Source organism: Muscardinus avellanarius, assembly GCF_963383645.1.
Source record: "Muscardinus avellanarius genome assembly, chromosome: 6".
Lineage (NCBI taxonomy): Eukaryota > Metazoa > Chordata > Mammalia > Rodentia > Gliridae > Muscardinus > Muscardinus avellanarius.
In genome coordinates, this window is record NC_137791.1 from 111,073,706 (window position 1) to 111,096,740 (window position 23,035).

At 32.5% G+C, this 23,035-nt stretch overlaps 1 pseudogene across 1 annotated transcript; it reads right to left on the reverse strand.

Moving 5' to 3' along the window:
• Window positions 1–2,839: 2,839 nt before the first annotated feature.
• On the reverse strand, window positions 2,840–3,331 carry LOC308264503 (large ribosomal subunit protein uL6-like; annotated as a pseudogene). Its single transcript has one exon. The product of its transcript is annotated as a large ribosomal subunit protein uL6-like (transcript).
• Window positions 3,332–23,035: the final 19,704 nt, after the last annotated feature.

Genomic DNA, 23,035 nt, shown 5'->3' on the forward strand with positions numbered 1-23,035 from the left:
AATGCCACACATAAGGAATATAAGAAAATTGATGGAATAATGCATATACAACTTGGAAAAGTTAAATCTAACTTTCTTGAATAATAACTTTGAAATTGTCTTTGTTATAGGTTTACTACCTTCTTCCCCCTTCAACCCTCTTATCATATATTTTTCTTCTTTATAAAAGAACTGGAAAGAAGCATTCCAAATATAAGAAGGTTTCTTAATGTCTTTTTTCCTTAAGGCAGCTAATATTTCATTACAGAATATTGGTTGTTATAGTAACTAAAGAAAGAGAGAATAAGGAGGGCACTGAAGAAGATATTATATGACAGTTAAGGTTAAATTTAAATGATTTTAATAATAGATTCCTACTTTGAATTGACATTGGCTAGGGTTTAATTTGCTACTAGCTTGACACCAGTAAAGACCAAATCATTAAAAATTTTCTCCCGTGTACCTGCATATTACAGCGATCATCTGATTCTTATTTTTTTGTGACTGACTAACCTCACTTTGCATTATGTCCTCCAATTGCACCCATTTCCTGTGAATGATATAATTTTGCTATGGGTCATAGGAGAAACACTAGATGAACAAGGATAAACTATAGATGAGCAAATAAGGCAACCTAAGTGAGGGGATGGGAGGAGGAAAAGGAAAATTCCTTAAAGTACATGAATGTACAATTCACAAACATATCAAAGTCATTCACTATGTCAAACATTAGAAGGAAAGAGGGAGGAGGAAATGGGGTGGAAATTGGGTAAGGGATAATTGGGTGATGCTTGTGTATGTCTCTACCATCTTGTACTCTATTAAAGCTATATGACTACAATACACCAATAAAAAATAATTAAATACTCTTGACCGGGATGAATGATATAAATCAATAATTTAAAAAACTTTTTTCATATTAACAAAGAGTTGTTCCAAAATGGTTATCAGTTTCAGAACTGAGAGTGTTAGGTTAGTATTTCTGTTCAGCAAAGGAAATTGTCAAAAACCTCTACTGAGAGCCAACAGAATGGGAGATTTTGCCACCTACTCCTCTGATAGAGGACTAATATCTAGAATATGCAGAGAACTCAGGAAATTCAGCACTAAGAAAACTAATAACCCAATGAAAAAATGGGCAAGTGAACCCAATAGAAACTTCACAAAAGAAGAAATTCAAATGGCCAATAAATGCATGAAAAATGCTCAATATCATTGGCAATCAGAGAGATGTAAATCAAAACTACCCTGAGATTTCACCTAACTCCAATTAAAATGGAAATCATTAAAAACATAAACAACAATAAATACTGGCAAGGATGTGGAGAAGTGGGAACTCTAAAATATTGTTGGTGAGATTGCAAATTAGTGCAACCACTTTGGAAAACAGTATGGAGGATCCTCAAAATAATGAAAATGAACTTATCATTTGATCCAGCAATACCACTTCTGGGTATCTACCCCAAAAAAAGGAAGCCAAACTACCAAACGAATGCATTTGTATCTATGTTCATATCTTCACTCAAACTATGGAACCAGTCAAGATGTCCATCAACAGGTGAATGGATTACTAAACTGTGGGACATGTACACAGTGAAATTTTACTCAGCCATAAAAAAAAAAAAAACAATTACATCATTTACAGGGAAGTGGATGGAGCTGGAGGACGTTATACTGAGATTAATCAGTCACAATAAAGAAGAAATCACATGCTCTCTCTAAAATGCGAAAGCTAAGGAGAAATAGGTCATAGAAGGAACTCTAGATGAAGAAGGAAATCCTATAGAGGAGCAAAAAGGTGACCTAATTGAGGGGATTGGAGGGGGGGAAGAGGGAAACTCTCTAAAGCACATGATGTACTTAAACAAACATATCAATCACTAAGCCAAGCATGGGAAGGAAGAATGTGGAGGGAATGGAGTAGGGATCGGGTAAGGGCTAAATGGGTGATGTGTGCATGTGTATTTCCACAAGTCTTTTATCCCATTAAGACGTATGACTACAATGCACCAATAAAAAATTAAAAAAAAAGAAATTTACCATCCTGAGTTATTTCCTCACTAAATATTGAAATATTTCAATATTTCTTTTCTATGCTTTAATATTTAAAGGGGCAGAAAGAGTTCTTATTTTGGCACTGGTTTCAAGAAGTCACTTAGATTGTTTTGAAATGGAGTACTGGCAACTAGAAAAAGTGTCATCAAAACCCTGATTTAATTCCTGATTTAAAATTCCCTTTATCATCCACGATGGGTCATTATGCTGTCAGTGCTGCCTGGGTTTGTGCAGGTCTGAGCATGAGAAACTCATGAGCTGCTTAAAGAGTTACTCAGATATAACTCACAACTTTAGTTATCCTCATAAGAGACTGAAACTTTTTTTGCTGAATTATCTCTTTAGAGTCCAGTATATGACTCTCCATGAATAAGAGGACAAGAGGTCAATTACACCAGGGAGCTGAGAGTATAATATTCTTCATTATAGGACAAAATATTAGACTGAAAAAGATTGTAGGACTCTCAGAATATCTATGTGTTATACATTTATTTTAAACAAAGAAACATTGTGACTATAAAAAGAATCAAGGAATACATGGAAAGAGATTGAATGGACTCTACCAGTTTGCAATCAGATATTGTTAACTTTTCCTTGCCATTTGAATTGTATCTTGAATTTTTTGCTCTCCAAATCAATAAAGGTTCTTTATTTCATCTTTAAATTTTTTAAAATTGGTCTGTTAATTCAGGATTTTGTAGATAACTTTTAAATCTCATTCATCAGCCTTCTGATCTATTCCCTTTTTAGAAATATGCATATCATCTAAAATTTACTGATATACTTTTTTTTTTACTGTTTTGCCTTACAGAATGAAGGCAGCTGAGTTTGAATCAAGTTTAATATCATTTCCTGCAGGGATTAATTCATCTTGGCAGGCTTGAGATACTGAACAAGCAACACCTGTCCTCATGTGAACCCTACAGATGTATTTTTCACCCAATAAATTTCAGATTTTGGAAAAAGATCGATTCTCCTGAATGATGACATTAATGGGAAAGTCGCCATACACAGTCTTTATCTGTAATGAAAGCCCATTGTAATGCCCTTAATCATGTTCTGTACATGAGTACAAATAGTGCAAACAATAGCCAGTTCCTTCCTATTTCCCCAACATTTGTCAACACCAAGCTTCTTCTCTTTGTTTTTTCCAAGGAGACTGAATTCTACATTGGTATGATAGAAGTTTTTCTGGAAGTTTCCTCTAAAGCCCTTTACAATAACTTTGCATCTCTTTAGCATTAGTGTTCACGTTTTCTGGAATGTTGGCAGTCTGATTGCTAAGGATGCTGTTCATCCTTCACTAGATGTGACAAAAAAACTTGAAATTTTTAGGAAATAATTGTTTGTTTTGGATTTGAGACTATACTAGAAATGTCAAAGGCTGAGAGACATAAGTCAATAAGTAAAAAAAAAACTTTATATTAACAAAAGGTTTTCCAAAATAGTTATCATTTTTAGAATTGAGAGTATTGGGTTAGAAATTTACCACACTGAGTCATTTCCTCACTAAATGCACTAAAATAATCATCAATTTAAGACACTGAAAAAGCTTCCCAAAGCATATAAAGTGTTTTTCTGAGTAATTTTTTTAGTCAACCACAAGGGTAATAATGGTGATATATGATTCAATTTATCAACAGTCGAGAGGATTTTAGCATATGAAGTTTGGGTTTGACTATTTTATATAACAACTTGAACATAAATTTAATTTTTTACATTGCTTAATCAATGATCATATTACAGAATTCAGTTTCTTTAGTGAGTTTGGCAAATTGAGGACAATATTTTAATAATAATCAATGTAATTAGATCGCAAATAAAATATAATATTTTTGCCATTTTGTTTCTTCTGAGAGTATTCAAGTAATAAATAACACATATGAATGACAGTTTTACCATTTTCTTCACATGGATACAGATACATGCTCTAAAATTACAATAAAACTTACTAAGATGAGTCAGTTTACCTCAGCTTTTCTGTATATTGCCAAGTTTTTCCTCTGTGAGACCATGGGTGTTTGTTTTGTAGAAAATTCCAGGCTACTGCCCAAACTAATAAACTACATTGAAGAATGGTGAAAAATATATAGAGATAAATGTTTATAAGCTCTGTATAATGGTACTTTCATCTAAGCTGAGATGAGATGATTATTGGAAATATAGTTCTGTCCTTCATAATTTGGCCATGGTGATCACAAAGTTGTGAGAGAGATCAATGCTGGTTCTGTTATATTGTTTAATCAAGCCATCAAGATGATTATTACCTAAATTATTAGGAATATATTCTTTGATTATGCTTAATAAGTAATTTGTGTGTGCTGTTTGACATTTTATTTCAAGATCTTACCTTTTGAAGTTTAGAAAAAGTATAAAGTACAGCAACACATTATGCCATCTATCCAAACATCACTCAAACTGCTCTGTAGTATATCTGTTTGCATTCTATTGTCATTCAACAAGACCATTGATTAAAGTGCCATTACTGGAAAGTTTCAACAAGGCCACTTGGTTATCTTAAGCCACGTGAAGCCCAAAGTGGTGGAACATACCTGTAATCCCAGTATTGGGAGGCTGAGATAAGAGAATCTAAATTTGAGGGCAGCCTTAAAATGTATCAGTACCCTGCAACTTAACCAGAAGCAGTTTTAAAACAAACAAAGAAACAAGCAAACAAACAAATAAAAAAATAAAAAAATAGGTCTGTAGGTGTCCCTTGAAGGTAGAATGCTCCTGGGATCAATCCCTAGTACCACAAGAATTAAAAAAAAGATGTGGAGCATATGAATTTGCTTTACTTTCAGTTTCTTTATTCTATTGTTTTAGTTCTAATATTTATTCAGGAACAAAATGTTTTATTTTATATCTTTTTATATTGTGCATAGATTTGTATAATTTTGTGACCAAGTAAGTCTTTATACATTTGATAGGAGATTTGAAAAAAATATAGATTTTCCCCAGAATCCCAGAATCCTACCATTCTTAGGAGTTGCTAGGAACAGGAAAAGGAGGGAAGGCAGGAGAGTATTTTTAAAGAGGAAGGGTGATGGGCAAATACAAGCTCCCACATTTTAAAGAAAAGGGATATTTTACATTTCATGTAATTGTTCCTTATGGTCTTCTAAGTGTATTAGAGACAAGGAAAATAATACCTATCAGTTGCATATTACTGGATATAATATAATAGGAATAAATTTAACATAGTTTATTAGATATCTGAAGATTTTGAAACTCATGAATATAAATGCTAAGAAATATCACTATGGATATAATATTAAAGATTTGTATTTTTTTTGAAAAACAGTCAACTATTATGTTCATACCAGTAGTCTCAAGATAAAGAAGCATCATAAAATTAAGTTTTATACAATTTTAGTCTATACCTTTGCTAAGTAGCCTAGTTAAAAAAGCTACAAACTTATTAAGTAAAATATGATTGTTGTATATATTTTAAATTTAGTAGGAATATGCTAGTCATTACTATAACAAGATTATAACATTTACTTTACTAAGGGTTAAGTATTTAAAAATGATGTATGTAAAATATAAAAGATATGGTGATAAAGTAATTAGCTCAATATTGAGGTGAGAAATATACTCTGAAGCACAGACAGGAGCTTAAAGATGAACTATTAACTGAGTAAAGAAATGATTTTCAGAGGAAAGCAAATTATTTTCAGAATAATAATTGTTTATTCTATTTTGAAAATTTTAACTTCTTTTGATTGCTTACAGTAATGTGGTCAGTATGATATTTAAATACATACATCTTGCTTACACCAATTCAATCCAGCTTCCCTTATCAGTCCTCCTTCCCAATACTTCCCAAGTATTCCACAAACAACTATATGACAACTATTCCACAAACTAGCGTATTTTTTTAACTTCCACATATGTTAGAAAATATGTGGCACTTATTAAGAATATCTTTAGTTCTCTATTCAAAATGAAAATCCTACACAATAAAATCACTGAATCAAACCTAACGAACTTCCTTAATATTCAGTAAACAGTGATAAGACTAAGTTAATCTTAGGCTAAATTTGACTAGGTTATGAATGTATAAAAATTATATATTATGCAAATATCAACTCATGAAACATTCTAAACCATGAATGTATCTATTACCAACATATTTTCTTTTAAAATAATTCAAATTATTCATAGTCTTATGAAAAACTGAGACCCTGGTTCAAAATAAAGAATAAATATAGAGCAGGGGGTATAGCTCAGAGGTTCAATGCCCCGGGTTCCTTCCCCAGACCCACAAAAATAAATAAATAAATACATGAATAAAATAAAATATGTTATCAAAGCATTCAAAAGAAAGGTTTTTGAAACTAAACATTTTCTAATTGGGGATTGCTATACATATAGGAAAGATAGAAAAAATTATTTTAAAGAAAAAGACTTCTGAACCCTTGCAGACATATATTTTTGGTAAAGTTTTAAGAAATGTGTAATTCGCATTTACTACTCTGTGCAAACTTATAGGAGTTAATAATGTAGTTTTTTTCATTTGTTTCTGTCTTTAAACACAGACTAGTGACATTGAACAGAACAAATGAGAGTTAACAGATAATTTCCTAAGTAGTCACAGATTAGTGAAAGATGGCCCTACCATTTGGGCAGACAGCTATGAAAAATCCATGGCCTTCTGTTCATTTCCCTACCCTTTAATCATAAATGAGTCTTTCAAAAAATGAGCTTGACTAAATCAACCTTTCTGCATCTTGTATATGTTAATAAGTTAAACTTCTTTTCTTCAAGTTTGTTTAACTACAATAAATATCAAATGCTGTTTATTGAATTTTAAATTTGCAATTAATTTTTTACCAGTTGGCTTTCACACATTCTGTAATATAATCACATTTCTCTTCCTAATACAAGTACTATTCACATAGTAACCATACAGATCATTCAAAATGTTGGACCTGTTATCTCTCTTGATTTTTGTTTTCTCTTTGTAAATAAACACACTAAACTGATCATTTCTCTTTTGTAATAAAAACAATAATCTATTTCATTATTTTCATAAGCCAAATCATAGTACTTACTATTTTATATAAATAACCAAATAGATGAAGCTTTGAAATTTTACAAATATGCTTCTATGAACGTACTAAATATATATTCTTAATATATTTAAATAATATTTGAATTAGATAAGTATATCTTTATATAATTAAACATAATTTTGAAAATCTGCTCTATAATACTGAATGGGAGCTATTTGTACATGCAAACTGTGAACATCTCTTTTTCACATAGCCTCTTAGATTTCTTGCCTCTGTTTATTTATTTTTATAACTTTATTGCTGCATAACAGTCTCACAGTATAATGTAGTTCATGGTTACAGTGACATATGTGCACACTGCACTTGGTGGGCTTTCCTCCAGCTCCCTCCCCACTCCCTTGTTCCCCATATAGAAAATTGTGATTGGCAATGGTATTTTCAAATATGTACATGATATGACTAGTTTAAATTAAAACACTCTACTGTATCATCATTCTCCAAACTCTTCTCAATTTAAAAAAACTTATTTTTAAAAAATCTTCCCATATATATAATAATTGCATCAGCCGTAAAGTTTGATAATCTAGTTAAATTATATCATATTAACATTTCTTATGTAAAAAATATGGCTTTATTTTGAGATAATATCTTCACTGAATGGACAGATCACTCTTTCTGAATGTATATTCACATGTACGTCTAATGCCTAGATGTCTATGTAATCCCAAGTTTCAAAATCATTGCCAGAATTCAACTACAATGAATCTGATTTTGAATCTAAGGTTTCATTATCTTATGTATAGAAATATATAAAACTTAATGTTGATACTAATAAATCATCTTGTAACTAAACATTATAATCAGCAAAATAGTATGCACAATTTAATACTAGAAAATATAATTAAAATATGTAAGATTATAGATGATGAAAGTGTGAATTTTATTATCAGTTTGCCCATAAATAATAAGACAGCACTAACCAAATAGAAATTTTCAATGTGTTTTGCATATTTTCACTGGTATCTTTATGATTTCACTGGTATCTTTATGATTTTTTGTGCTTAAACATCTTCAAAGTATTAAACTATGCAACCATTGTTCAGGTCATTATAGCTTCTAGAGAGACGAAAGAAAACTGCTGCTAACCCACAGAAAGAAAAATGGTGCTGTGGTTATTTGTTTTAGTTCTAACTCATAAAGTTAATTTGTAATCATAAATTACTAAACCAAAGCCAAACATATGCAGAATAACACATTTTTCCAAAGAGAGATGATGTACAAATAAAATAAGAACACTCTGAAATATTTTCCTAGGAGATATTACAGAACATATGCTGTATGCTCATGAGCCAGTGGCTTCGATAATCCTCTCCTGCTTTTTACCCAGACTTGGCTCATTTTAAATGTATTATTCATAGAAATATATTTACAAAATTGCATACCTATTTTACTTAAATAAGAAAAGTGAGGAATACATAATTCAATTGGAACAGATTTACTCTTTCTCTCATCATCTAGACTTTGAAAATTTTTTCATTAACCTTCTTCATTCTTCTTTTCAAAAAAGCCAAAGGCATTTAATCCTGGAGATTAAGCGCTAGCAGTTCAGCAGTAATTAACAAAACATGCAGAAAAGAATTGATAATTTGTGAAACATTTTAGAGGTTCATGATGAGAAAAGTTATTTTTTACTATGAGCTTTCTTATAAATACAATAGATAAAGCTTTAGTGTAAATTTCTTCCTTAAAATTTAATCTTTAATTATTTATGAAAAATGCAAAAGAGACATATCTTTACATATTTAGCATAATATTTATTGTTTTTATAGGTATCTAAAGATAAGACTGGCTTATTTTTAGTATAACTTTATTAAAATGTACCTTTGCAAGCTACTATAAACATCTTGCTACATTATTGTTTATGGCTGAGTTGACAAGAGTAATAAAGATAAATGGTAATAACTATTAAGTGTCTGCAGTATGCCAGGAACATTATACCCATCTCTCACCCAGCTGTCTAATATGTGCATTTCCATTACTGTATAGATGATAACTAAGAGCCTGAAAAATATATACTTGCTTTGTTCAAGGTCAGGAAATTAGAATGTAGTAAGCTTTAAGTTTGCTTGGCTTTAAAGTTTATCTTCTTTCTATTAATGTCTACAAATGCTGATTAGAAGAGAGATCAAGATATGTCATTCAGACCTTGGTGCTGACTGGTGGGTGGTCCAGAGACAGTAAGATTATTGGACATTATATTAGGATGTATGTCAGCATTACAGCCTTAGTAAGTTTTAGTTTTATTGATATCTACATAATAAAAATCAATAATATTATTACAAAAACAGTATTTCCTGCTCATATTCTTTTTTATATTGTATTACATAAATATAACTTAATGTCTTGACACTCATAATAAAACATAGCTTCATGAGGAGACAACTGTGTGTCTTCACCATCTCATATCACTATAGACCATGGTATTGTGTTTAATATAAACAGTTAAGTTGATTTTGTTATCAATATTTCTGGGTGCTATTTGTGAAAAGAGTAATTCAAGTAATGTTAATAGTTATTTAAAAGTAATGAAAAATGCATCACTTTTAATATGTAAGTTATTAAATTGGTACAGTATAATAATCATAAATGCAGCACAACTGAGTTTGTTCTTAGGGGCAAAGGCACATTAATGACATATGATATTCCTGTACAGATGTGTAGATTCAGTAGCATCATCAAAAGCATTAATTATATATAATTGTGGAGGAAATTTTAATTCACCCTAGCATAGATAGCTCTATGAAGATGAATTGCTACACCTTCCAGAATATGAAGTTCTCAACGTAATCAACTTACCAAGGGAACAATTAGTCTCTCTCAAAGCACTGCCACATTGAAGGGTGAGGATTGATCACTACAGTGGTTAAATTCCAGGAGTAGAACAGATATGTAAAGTTGGAAAGTGAGAGATTACACTTTTCTTCTGATGATTTATATTTATGGTCTATAGTCTTCCATTCTATCATCATGTTCATGTGTCCATCATGTTGGTTCTCAAGTAACCACTGATAAGAAATAACCAAAACCACTGCCCTGGTTATTTTGCCTACTTGATTATTTGTTGTTATTTTCATGACTGATGCTTGCAAAAGCCATCAGTATCTTACCCTTCTCTTGCTACTTATTCTGTCTCATCAGCAATTTGCTGTTTGATAAAATGTACAGTGTGATATTCTGTGAAATGAATTAATGGTTTCTTTTGAACTCTTGAGACTCCATTTTGACAGAGGGTATGAAATTTCTGTAGCAAAACCAATAATGAATATTGCTCATTCCACATAAACATTAATTTTTTTCTAATAAAGATAGAAAAGAATACATTCACTAAATCAATATGTAATATGCCAGAGACCTTACTACTTTATTCTAGTATCAATACTTGTCCAGTATATGAACTGTTGTTTTGGATGCTATTTGGTTGAGTTTGTGGTGGTTTTTAGTTTTTAACCTAGGATTACTTCTCTGTCTTCAGGGTCATCATGGTAAATTTAAATGGATGAGAAAGTAGTAACCTAGGAATATACTTTATGTATTCAGTAGTTTCACAAATCTCTAGTAGCCCTGCCCTTTCTACTCCAAAAAAATATTTTTAAGATTTTTATTTTGGCCTGAGAAGGGAAGTTTTGGAAAGTATTTGTCTTTCACCACTCTAATATCTAGTATACCATAGGCAAAGGATCGAATATTGAAATTTTTCCAATTGTCAAATATATCAACCCTAATTACATACACTGGGTAGTTCTACTCATTCAGTATAAGCCTTGAGCCAAATGTATTCACAACTACATTTATTGCCTGTAACCCTGTGTCCAATACTCAACATTTCCTGTATTATTTATTTTCCCAATGTAACAAAGCTATAAAATAATTTATAAATTACTTGAGATATTATATATGTGTGTATGAAATGAGAAAAAATATACATATGTGTGTATATATATATATATATATATATATATATATATATATATAATTTTTTTTTCTTATGGTGTTGTGAGGCCCTCTTTCCCAAACACCAGGCCTGCTTTTAAATTGACTCAGGTCTAGGAATTGGGCAGGAAGTCATGACTTGGAGAGTGATTATTTTCAGAACCATCATTAATTTTATTCTGATTAGAGATATTAAGAAGAAACCTTATAGGCCTCCTTTGCTTTTAGACATATTCTTAAAATAATTTTTAAAAATTTGTGAATTAAATTGTGTGAATTAAAATTCTTTAGCTTCCCCTTCCTTACCCTCCCCCCCCCATGGCCACTGAATCTTCCTGCCCTTGGTAATTAAGAACCTGCACTTAACTGCTGTTACCTGTGGGAAAGAGAGAATAAAGGGTGTCATTCTTTTGGACCTATATTAATCTAGATCTGTGACATTTTATCTTCCCTGACATCTAGAGGGCCAGTACTAAATTTTTCATTGATACTAAGTGCTATTCTTTTCATCAGTACATTCCCAATGGTCTAGGTGAAGCAGAGGTTCTGGCCTCGCATACTGTATCCAATCCAGAATTTCCACTTTCTCTTTAGACTTTACACATCTATTTTATTTTTCCATTTTTACATTATACAATATTACAAAACTACATTTAGGAGATCCAAGCATTTGTTATTTAAAACAGTTCAGATCAGAGGACCAGGAAACAAAGAGGGTTAAACTACAAAATGTAAGTTTGGAATCTCATAGAAGGTTGTAGTGCAGATATGACCCAGAGAGGACCAGAAGTAGTAGCGGATGTTTGTGGCTCCAGCTAAATGTGAGGCAAAGAGAATCATTTGAGCACAAGAGTTCAAGACCAATCTGGGCAACATAGTGAAACCATTCATCACAAAGAACAAAGAGGTAGAAAGAAAAGAAGGAAGGAAGGAAGAACCAAAAAGAGGGAGAGAAAGAAAGAGAGAGAAGGAAAGGCAAAGGAAGAAGAGAGAAAGAGATGGAAATAGAATGGAGGGAGGGAGGAAAGCAGAAAAGAAAAATGATCCAGAGCTGAAGTCCTATAAATACTTAACTCTAGCTAGGTGACCCACCCCAGGGTAACTCATTAACATACCTGGAAAGATAGTTTTGGTTGTGTTTATAACATTTTATTTCTCACCATGTAGAATTGCCCATTAAATGCTTGAGTATACTAATGATATGATAAATTATTTTTATCAGAGAAGTCCAAAACAGTATTAGACAAGCCAGTGTCTTTTGTGGCATGCCATCAGAAGGTTATTTTATAGTCTTTGTCATATTCTTTTGGTCACATAGACCAACCTTGATATAATGTGGGGCAGTACTACTGGATGGCATAAATAACAGAAGTTATTATCAGGGGCTTTCTTGAATGCTGGCTATCACAGTCTGTGTCCTGGGCACATCCTCCTCCTCCTCCTCCTCCTCCTCCTCCTCCTTCTCCTCCTCCTCCTCCTCCTTTCTTCATTTTGTGGTACTGGGAGTGGAACCCAGGGACATTCTAACTCTGAGTTACACCTCCAGCTTTATTTTTCATCTTTATTTTGATATAAAGTTTCACTGATTTAAAAAGGGCTTCACTAAGTAGCTGAGGGTGTCCACAAACTGCCATCCTTCTGTCTCAGCCCCCTAAATGCTGAAATTACAAACATGTATCACCATGTTTGGCTGTCACATTTCTTCTACATCAAAATATATCTTCCCACTCAAGTACCCCCCAAATTGTATCTATTATAGTATTATTTTAAATTATATTCTTCCATGATCTAAATCAGGTTCAGTTGTGGATAGATTTTTTTTATTGCAGTTTCCTAAATAAGACTCTTCAAATATCTTTGTCTCAATCTGAAGTCTTGGAAACATCACACCATGATGGGTTAGTTATGCAAGCAGAAATATACCTTTTCTAAAAATGTAGTTCACTTACTGTTGCTAAAGAAGAAAGATTTGCTCAAAGATTGATTTAGTATGTTTATTAGAAAATAAATAATTTTATAAGTAAAAGTGCTAAAAGTATAAACTAGGGCTAAGAGACAGTAGGTGAAACAAACATTATATACCACATGAAACTGTTGAGATAATTACTTCAGATGGCATCCACAGTACTGCATAACACTGGTGACCTTCAACTTTTTTACCTTTTCTGGTACATTCCTCAACTTTCTTTAGTGACTCTTTTCATCTCTAAATATTGTCAAAATTAAGTCATACATCAGGTACTATAATGATTTGGATTGGGGGGTGTCCCTCAGTACTTAATATTAGAAGCAGGGCTTGGTTGTAATTTCAGCAGTGGATATTTTTTGAAATTCAATGACTATTTATTATTTTAAGTTTTTATTGGTATATTGCAGTCCTACATCTTAGTGGAGTACAGGATGGTATAGGCATACATGTACACATCACCCAATTAGCCCTTATCCAATTTTTCCCCATTTCTTCCCCCCTCCTTCTTCTCATGTTTGGCTTAGTGTTTGATATGCTTGTTAATGTACAGCATGTACATTAGGGAGTTTCCCTTTTTACCCCTCCCACCTGTCTCAGTTAGGTTACCTTATTTGCTCATCTAGAATATCTCCTTCTTCATCTAGAGTTCCTCCTATGACCCATTTCTTCCTAGCTTTCACATATTAGGGAGAGCATCACACTTATTATTTTTGTGACTGAAAAATCTCACTTAACATAATATTCTTTAATTCTATCCATTTCCCTGTAAATGATGTAATTGTGTTTTTCTTTATGGCTGAGTAAAATTCTATGTGTACATATCCTACAGTTTTGTAATCTATTCATTTGTTGATGAACATCTTGGCTGGGTTCATAGTTTGAAAATTGTGAATTGTGCAGCTATGAACATATATACATATGCAATAGTTTTGGTAGTTTGGTTTCCTTTATTTTGGGTAGATACTCAGAAGAGGTATTGATGGATCATATGGTAAGTTCATTGTCATTCTTCTGAGGATCCTCCATACTGTTTTCCAAAGTGGTTGCACTGATTTGCAACCCAACCAACAATGTATTAGATTTCCCACTTCTCCATCTCCTCTCCAGAATTTGTTGTTTGTGTTTTGAATGATTGCCATGCTAGTTGGATTTAGGTGAAATCTCAGGGTAGATTTGATTTGCATCTTTCTGATTGCTAATGATATTAAGCATTTTATCAGGCATTATTCCCTGGTAGAGACAAAGGCAGATATTTTTCAATATTAAGCTCTGATGCTTTTATCTCTCTACATTCTAATTGGATTTTCTTTACCCCTTTAAATAAAATTATTTGGAGAACATTATGCTCAGTGAGACTAATCAGTCACAAAAAGTAAGAAATCAGATGCTCTCCCTAATATGCAAAAGCTAGGGAGAAAATGGGTCATAGGAGGAACTCTAGATGAAGAAGGAGATACTATAGATGAGCAAATAAGGTGACCTACGTGAGGGAGATGAGAGAGAAGAGAGAAATTATGTTATGTACATTATGTACATTCACGAACATGTCAAAATCAATCACTAAGCCAAACATGTTCGGGAGAAAGGAGAGAGGGAATGGGGTGGGAATTGGGAAAGGGCAAAATGACTGACAAGCCATGTATATCTCTACCATCTTGTACTCCATTAAGATACATGATTACAGTGCACCAATACAAAAATTTAAAAAATAGTTTATTAACTAAAACTCTTATGTTCAAATAATTTATATGATTCGTTTTCTAGATTGCCAGAGGAAAAAAATGCTCATCATCTAATTCTCTAGTTTAATATTTTCTAATTCATGTCAAGTTAATATTTTCTAAGTCAATATCAAGTGTATTGTCTATAGCTTTTCTCATGGCCGAGTCATCTCTATAGTCTGGATTAAATGAAACCACATAACATAGATATTCCCTCATAATAAAAACATATGTATGAAGTTATTGTACAGAATTCAGCAGCATATCTATGATGAATTGTTGTAGCAGTATTCTAGGAAATACTATTTAAAAGTCACCAAGATAAAAGATCGGCCTAAAATCTCTTAAATGTCTTCCCCATTGGTTATTATAATTCCCTTATCTTAATAATAGAAGTTTGTTCAGAAAAGATGTCATTGCATTTGTTCCAAGTTTTATTGCAGCAAACAAGTCTTAAATTAGGATGGTTGGTAGGTTGGTGAAAATTACACAAATTATAATAATAAACAACTTCTAATAATTTTATAGATGATAGAAGCAGTCACTCAATCATAATAGATTATTTAAATTTTTTCTAAATAAAAGTTGATACATAAATTCATTCTTATTTTTATTATAAAAAAGTTTTCATAGTACTCTATAATATAATTTTCATTCTAAGTTTTGCCTTAAGAGTTGAAGAGCTGGGGTAAAAGAAACATTGACAAGGTAATATTTGTTTTATATTTTTATTAGCCTCTAATTCCAGCTCTAATTAAGTTTTCCTAAATAAAATCGCCACAAAACAAAAAATAAAAAAAAAAAATATTACATATTTACCCTAAATAAGGAATGGGTTTTTCTATCTTAGTTCATAACTGGAATGAATTAACATTTTCCACCTATATTTTGTGATAGGTGAAAAAGTAACACTGATTTATTTAGTATTGTAGTTCAGGCATCAAACCCAGGGACTTGTGCATAACAAGGGACATTTTTTCTTTCTTTCTTTCTTTTTGTTTTTTGCAGTACTGGGGATGGAACCCAGGCACATTCTACCTTCAAGTGACACCACCAGCCCTATTTTTTATTGCTTATTTTGAAACAGGTCTCATTGAGTTGCAAAGGACCTCACAAAGTAGCAGAGGGTGTCCTTGAAACACGATCCTCCCGTCTCAGCCTCCCAAATGCTGGAATTACAAGCATGCATGCGCCACCTTGACCATGCCTGGCTAACAAGGGACATTTCAACACATGATGAGGTCATAGGTATTGTCAAATATTCCTATTCACACACATGTGCACAGCTACCCTGTAGAAATGATTTAATAAATAAGAGAGCTAACAATCAACCTTACAAATTTTTGTGATGGAAGTATATTAAAAAAACATTTTGCAATACACATTTGTAGAGAGATCTGAAATAATTAATAATTACTAAAACATTCATAAAGATGATAGATGGAAGGTAGGCAAAAATTCACTTGCATTTCTTCTTTGACTTTAAGAAAAATTTAACTGATTTCCAACAACACTGGGAAAACACATGCATTCTCACTACAGTACTTCAAACTTGTTTGCACTTTACTGAGAATATACAGTTGTGGCATAAAAAGTGTCAGACAACTGAAAAATATCACAACTTTCCTTGTATTAGCACTCAATTACTTGCCTTGCTCCAATTAAATTTTAATAGAGCTATTTCCTGAAAAATGATAATGATGCTGCACTAGCTATTTTATAATTATTTATGGATTAAAGCACATTCACAAATAATACTAAAAGGTAAAACAACACTTTTCTCTTTTCAAATAAGTAAACCCATACTTATAGATGGTAAGATTTTGCCAGTTTTATAACATTAGTGTGTGTAGACTTTAGATGTTTGCAAAATTAATACTTTCAGATATGAATTTTCAAAACGTAGGCAGAGTTTAAAATAATATTAACAACAAAATAATACTATTATCACAACTTTACTGTGTGTTATGGAATATAAGGTGTTTATGCATGGCATAATTTAATACCCACACATTGAAAGAAAGAGACAGAGGTCAGAGAGGTAAAGGGAGAGACATGAATTATGATTTGATATATTTATATTTATATCTATGTCTCTAGCTATAGTTAGGTCTATATTGTATCCATCAAAGTTTGGAGTCTTTTTTCAAAGTCAAATAGTCAATAAGCTGAAGAATAAAGCACTGTCTCTCTGGGATACAATCATATTGCAACCTATAGACTACACAACCTCTAATTCAGCCCTTCGACCCACATATCAGATTTTGTTAATGATACTTTTAATAAAGATTTTAAGGATCTACCTTATCCCTCCTGAGGATCTTACTCAAAGACATGCCCTCTGAAATAAAGCCCTCAAAACTGAGACTACTTTTTCACTAGATGTTGAAGTTGGTCTTCTACATTAATTCCTGACATTTCTTTGAATTAAGATTCTTGTTATGCCCAAGAAGTTTTTTTCCCAGATACTAGTCTCTAAAATGGCCTATCACTGTCTTTCCTGTTACATTCAGGGCAACAGAGATACACAGAAACAATGTACCTGCATATAGGAAATGCAGAGTATGCAGGCAGCATTTCCCTGTCTTGTGGTTACTTCAGCAGCTATGGGGTAAGTTTATCCCAGACCAAATGGTCACTCTGCCCCTTCTTTGCTTTATGGCAGTGCACAGCTAGATGATTTCTTTATGCCTGTGAAATTTATAGGGTTGATGTGACCTACTTAAAGAGAATAAACTAAGGTAAAACATGTAAAGCATTTAGCACAGTGTGCAACACATAGTATATAAATTTAAACAAATGGAAGTTATTATAATACAGATATGTGCAGATCTACTTCATTTATAGCTAAAAATACTTATAATTTTTATAGAAAAAAGCAAATCTTAGAATCACGTACTTCCATAGAAAACTGAAAAACTGGCATCCTGGACTTTTTATTAATGAAAGTAAAAGATGAAGCCTGCAAAACTCCCTCAGTAGTTTTTATTGTCTCTTGAGATCAACAATCACTTTAAACAAGTGATTCTTAAGTATAAATCCTCAGTAACAACTCGCTTTGACAGACTCCTGTGGTTTCAGGAGTCTACTGTGTATTGCACTAGTTACATACTCTGCTTGTAAGTTACCTATTAGAGGGTCCAACTCTGCTTTATGTGGAAACCCTTTCCTCTTCTTTTCCCAAACCCAGTTCTTTTTATTCTCCATCTCCTGATAATTTTCCTTTCTTCCTTCTGTATGCCTAGGCATTTCTGTCCACTGTATCACACAAAATGAAAATCTTCCAATTTCTGTGAATTTGCCTCCTCACTTGGCCAAATTGCCATTCATCATTTGAGCTGTATATTTTTAGGAGGCAAATATTGTATAGCTAACTTTAACCTCAACACTCCAGATGTGTGATTTTTTTTTTAATGAAAACTGGCAACATCCACAACACTTTTTTTTTGGGAGGAGGGGAGTATGGTACTATGGATTGAACCTAGGGGCATTCTACCTCTGAGCTCTCATCCTGGCCCTTTTCATCTTTTCATTTGAAACAGTCTTGCTAAGTTTCTGAAGGTCTAACCAAATTACTGAGGCTGGCCTTGACACTGCTATCCTTCTGTTTTAGCCTCCAAAGCACTAAAGTTACAGGCATATGCCACCATGCCTGGCAATGTATTTGTTTAATATTATGTAAAGATTATGGGAAAATTCAAGATTCATCAGTTTTGTAAACTTTCTACCAGCAAATAAAACAGAAACAAAAATAGGCATTTATATTATATAGTAGCTTAATTAAAATACCCTCTCATCCCTTTATCTGGAATTTCACTGTGATTTTTAAAAATTGGATTCTGTACCATTCTAAGCATTTGTACAGTATTTGGAAAATGTAATTTTAGTACAAATAATAACACATCACCATGTTGGAAATTGGGAATAAAACTGACATTTAACTTCTTTTAAGAGTATATAATCCAGTGACAATATAGATCTTATGTACATGCAGATATATAGAAGCCAAGTGCAAAGGTAGATTTAGAAATACTATGATAGAGCCAGGCGTGGTGGCGCACGCTTGTAATCCCCGCCCTTGGGAGGCGGAGACAAGAGGATCGCGCAGGTTCGAAGCCAGCAGCGCTGGCTGAAGAGACCTTGTTTCCAAATAAAAATATAAAATAGGTTTGGGAGTGTAGCTCGGAGGTAGAAGTGTTTCCAGGAGCCCCAGTGCCACATAAATAAATAAATAAATAAATAAATAAATAAATAAATAAATAAATACTATGATAAAGCACAAATTTAATGATAAATATTTTCCAGAGCTTTTGGTAATATGGATGATAGGAGGAACTGTAAACAAAGAAGGAGAAAACATAGATGATCTAAATGAGGCAGATGAGAGGGTGAAATATAAAATTTCCTAATGTACATGATGTGCATTTACAAACACATCAAAATCAATCACTAAGCCAAGCATGAGAAGGAGGGAGGAGGGAGGAAATGGGGTGAGAACTGAGTAAGGTCTAATTGGGTAATGTGTGCATGTATGCCTCTACCATTTTGTACTCCATTAAGATGTATGACCAAAATGCAGTAATAAACAAATTGAAATAAATAAATAAATATAGTATTTTATATAATATGGCTAAAATTTGAGTATAAAAAGCATAAAAAGAATTTAAGAATTAAAGAAAATATAGGGTAGGAATGAAGTTTCTATTTTCCATGTAATATAGTCTTAAATTTACCCTGAAGAAAAATAAAATTCACTGTGAAATGTTATATTAAAGATGTTTAATTATAATGGACTTTTGTAACACTTCAATGTAAAAATAAGCCATATAGAATTTATAATGGAAAGGCAGAAAAATCCACTTAGATTCAAGCTGTATCATAAGCCAGGTGAGAAATCATGACATGAAGGGAAGCTAATTGAAGTATAAATGAAAATGCAGTATCTGGTTTATTTATTTTTCTTATAGAATTAATAGGTTTGAGAGAGAAAGTAGGAATAAGTAAAATAAAAAGTTATGAAAACACACACATTAAATTTGCTCAGAGTGAGGGTTATGGTACCAGTCTTAAAAGACAAGGGAAAATTGGGGTAAATATAATATTGTGAATTCAGGTAAAATTAATTTGAGGTATCTATGAAATCTCCCCAAATAATGAGAGGATATTTGGACGTCTAAGTTTAGATTTCAGGAGAGGAGTCTGGGCTGAGATAACTACTTAAAATTACCTTTCATAGATGATAAATATTGCTACTAGAATTAGTAGTATGTCTAGAGACAGTACAAAAGTTAAAAATGAGAGATAGTATTAGAGACTACACAGAGAAAAAAAAAAAGCAGACCCTCCTCCCTCACCCTCATCATTTATCTTCATGCAAACTTCCTTTGAAGAAAGATTTACCTGCAGCAGTGTCTTTCTATAGGCTACTCACTTTCTAACACTAATTGAAAAGAAATGAGGCAACATAACACAATGGAGACCTTTCCACCTATTAATTCATTTTTCTTTTCACTGTTTTACAGACCATTCATTATATATATTTCCTTCTTTAGGGTTGCATGATTCATCTTTGATACTTTTAGCCTGAACCTACTCATTTCAATTGAAAATAAATAGCTATCCTCGAATATTTGTTTTTGTACAGTCATCAGTGCATCTCTTTAATTTCATATTCTTTTTTATTTTCACTTGCTTTGATCAACACTTAAAATGGATAAAAATTGAAAATGTATAACTTGTAACTTTCTGTGCAAAATACTTAAGTTCATTTTCATTTTGAATTTTTTGGGATAGTATATTTTTTTTACCTCTACTTACAATCAATTCTGTATTGTGTTTATATCACATTTGTTAATTATTATCTTTTCATAATCATTTTTTGTGGTACTTTGGTTTGAACCCAGGGGCATTCTACCTTCGAGCCACAGTCCCAGTTCTATTTCTTATTCTTGATTTTCAAACAGAGTCTCAATAAGTTGCAGAGGGCCTCATTAAGTAGCTGAGGCTAGCAGCAAACCTGTGATCCTTCTGTCTCAGCCTCCCCAGTACTGAGGATGCAAGCATGTGCCTCCATGCCTGGCTTCATAATCATTTTTTACTGGGGTGTAGAATTATTTCTCTTTCTCATTTACTCTGGAGAATTTTGTATATTATCTTATATTTAACTCAGTAATAATGTTTTTTTTTTGTTAATGGTTCTTTCAATTACTGTTTTAGTTTCAGCTTGTGAAATGTCTCATACAACCCTTTGAACATTTGTTTGAAATTATAATCTATGCACTACTCTGAAAAGAATAAATATCTATATATTTTTATAAATTAACACAAAATATTTTTTCTCTTAATTTAGGCCTTATTTAATAGTGTTTTCTTTAAAGTTTTGTGAGTTTATGCACAATAGTCTTGCATATTTGTATTCAGATTTATTCATCATGACAAATTCAGATTTATTCATCATGACAAATTGTATTGGTACTGTGGCTACTGTAGTGTTTACAAAAACAGCACTCAAGGGCACTCAACTCACTGTATAGTAATGAGACACACAGACTGAAAATAAAAGAGTGAAAAAAGATAGTCCATGCAAACAAAAATAAAAATCAAGTGGGAGTAGCTATTCTTAAATCAGATGGAATAGACTCTGAGACAAAACCTTTCAAAAGAGTGTACAAAGATGAATATATAAAAAATTCAAATTTTCTAACTATAGTGTTACTCTTCTAGAAATAAATTTTTGTTGTTCTTGTTTCTAGAGTTTTTAATAGTTATGCACACATTCAGATTAGAATTTGAAATATTTTCTGCCGGGCATGGTGGCGCATGCTTGTAATCCCCGCTCTTGGGGAGCTGAGACAGGAGGATCACGCAGGTTCGAAGCCAGCCACGCGCGCTGGCTTAGGAGACCCTGTTTCCAAATAAAAATGTAAAAATAGGTCTGGGAGTGTAGCCCAGAAGTAGAAGGGCTTCCAGGAAGCCCAGTACCACCAAAAAAAAAAAAAAAAAAGAATTTGAAATATTTTTAGTTTTTAAAAATATTGGCATGTTATCTGTTGTACTTTAATCCCTTAAATAGTATCTTTAATCCCTTAAATAGTATCTGAATTATATACATTTCTTTTCTTCCAATGTGTTTATATGTATGTGCGCCACTCTTTTTTTTTTTTTTTTTTTTTTTTGTGGGTCTGGGGATGGAACCCATAGGCATTTGACCTCCAAGCTACACCCCCTCCGTATTTTTTTTTTTATTCTTTATTTTGAAACCGGATCTCACTGAGTTGTAGATGTCCTCACTAAGTAGCTGAGTCCTCCAGGCTGTCTCCTGAATACTGGGATTACGAGCATGCACCACCACACCCAGCCACTTGTCATAAATCTATGACAAGAGTAATAAATAAATGACAATAAAGTATATAATTTTATTTTTTTTGTGTTACTAAGAATGTAACCTAGGGGCATTCTGCCTCCGAGCGACACCCCCCAGCTCTATTTTTTATTCTTTATTTTGAAACAGAGTCTCACTGAGTTGCAAAGCGCCTAAGTAGCTGAGGCTGTTGTGTACCACGGACTTCCTGTCTCAGCCCCCGAATGCTGGGATTACAAGTGTGTGCCACCACATCTGGCTCATAATTTTAAGACTATTCATTTTTTGATACTAGTCTTCATTCAAATGCTTAAAATGTATCGATACTTTTATTATGGAATGAACTTAAACTACATTAATATTTCTCATACGGCCTTGCTCTATACCAGCAGAGTATGGGATGGCACAATGAAAAAATGCTATTGACACATTATTCTTGGTCTGAAAAAGGTGAGAGGGGAGAAGGCAAGAAAGCCAAACTTTGGAAGCAAAACTCAGCTCTTTCTTTTATTAAAGGTTTTCAGAATTAAGATTTGGTCACTAAATCATTGATTGTCTCTGTCTAAGAAATGTACTAGGTTAGGAATACTTTAGAAGATAAATTGTTATGGGGCAGTTTTGCAAGAGCAACAGAGGTTGCTATTTTCAGCTGATGCATTGGAATGGCTATCCATTACTAAAAGAAGCAAGAAAGAGGTGTAGTAAAAGAGAAGAATATAGTTTAGACAGTGAAGGAGCATCGAGGCCATTGTCTTCAGTTCCCTTAAGAAAGGCAGTCTTCTGCCAAAGCAAGCAATAAGCCGTAAATCCTTAAGCCCATATTCCTCCCACAATATGTGTCAATGAACTTCAGAGAAATATAAGAATTCGATATAAGTAGAATTCTCTCTCTCCACAGACACACACACATACATAAAAATTGACCTTACTAAACTTTAAAAAT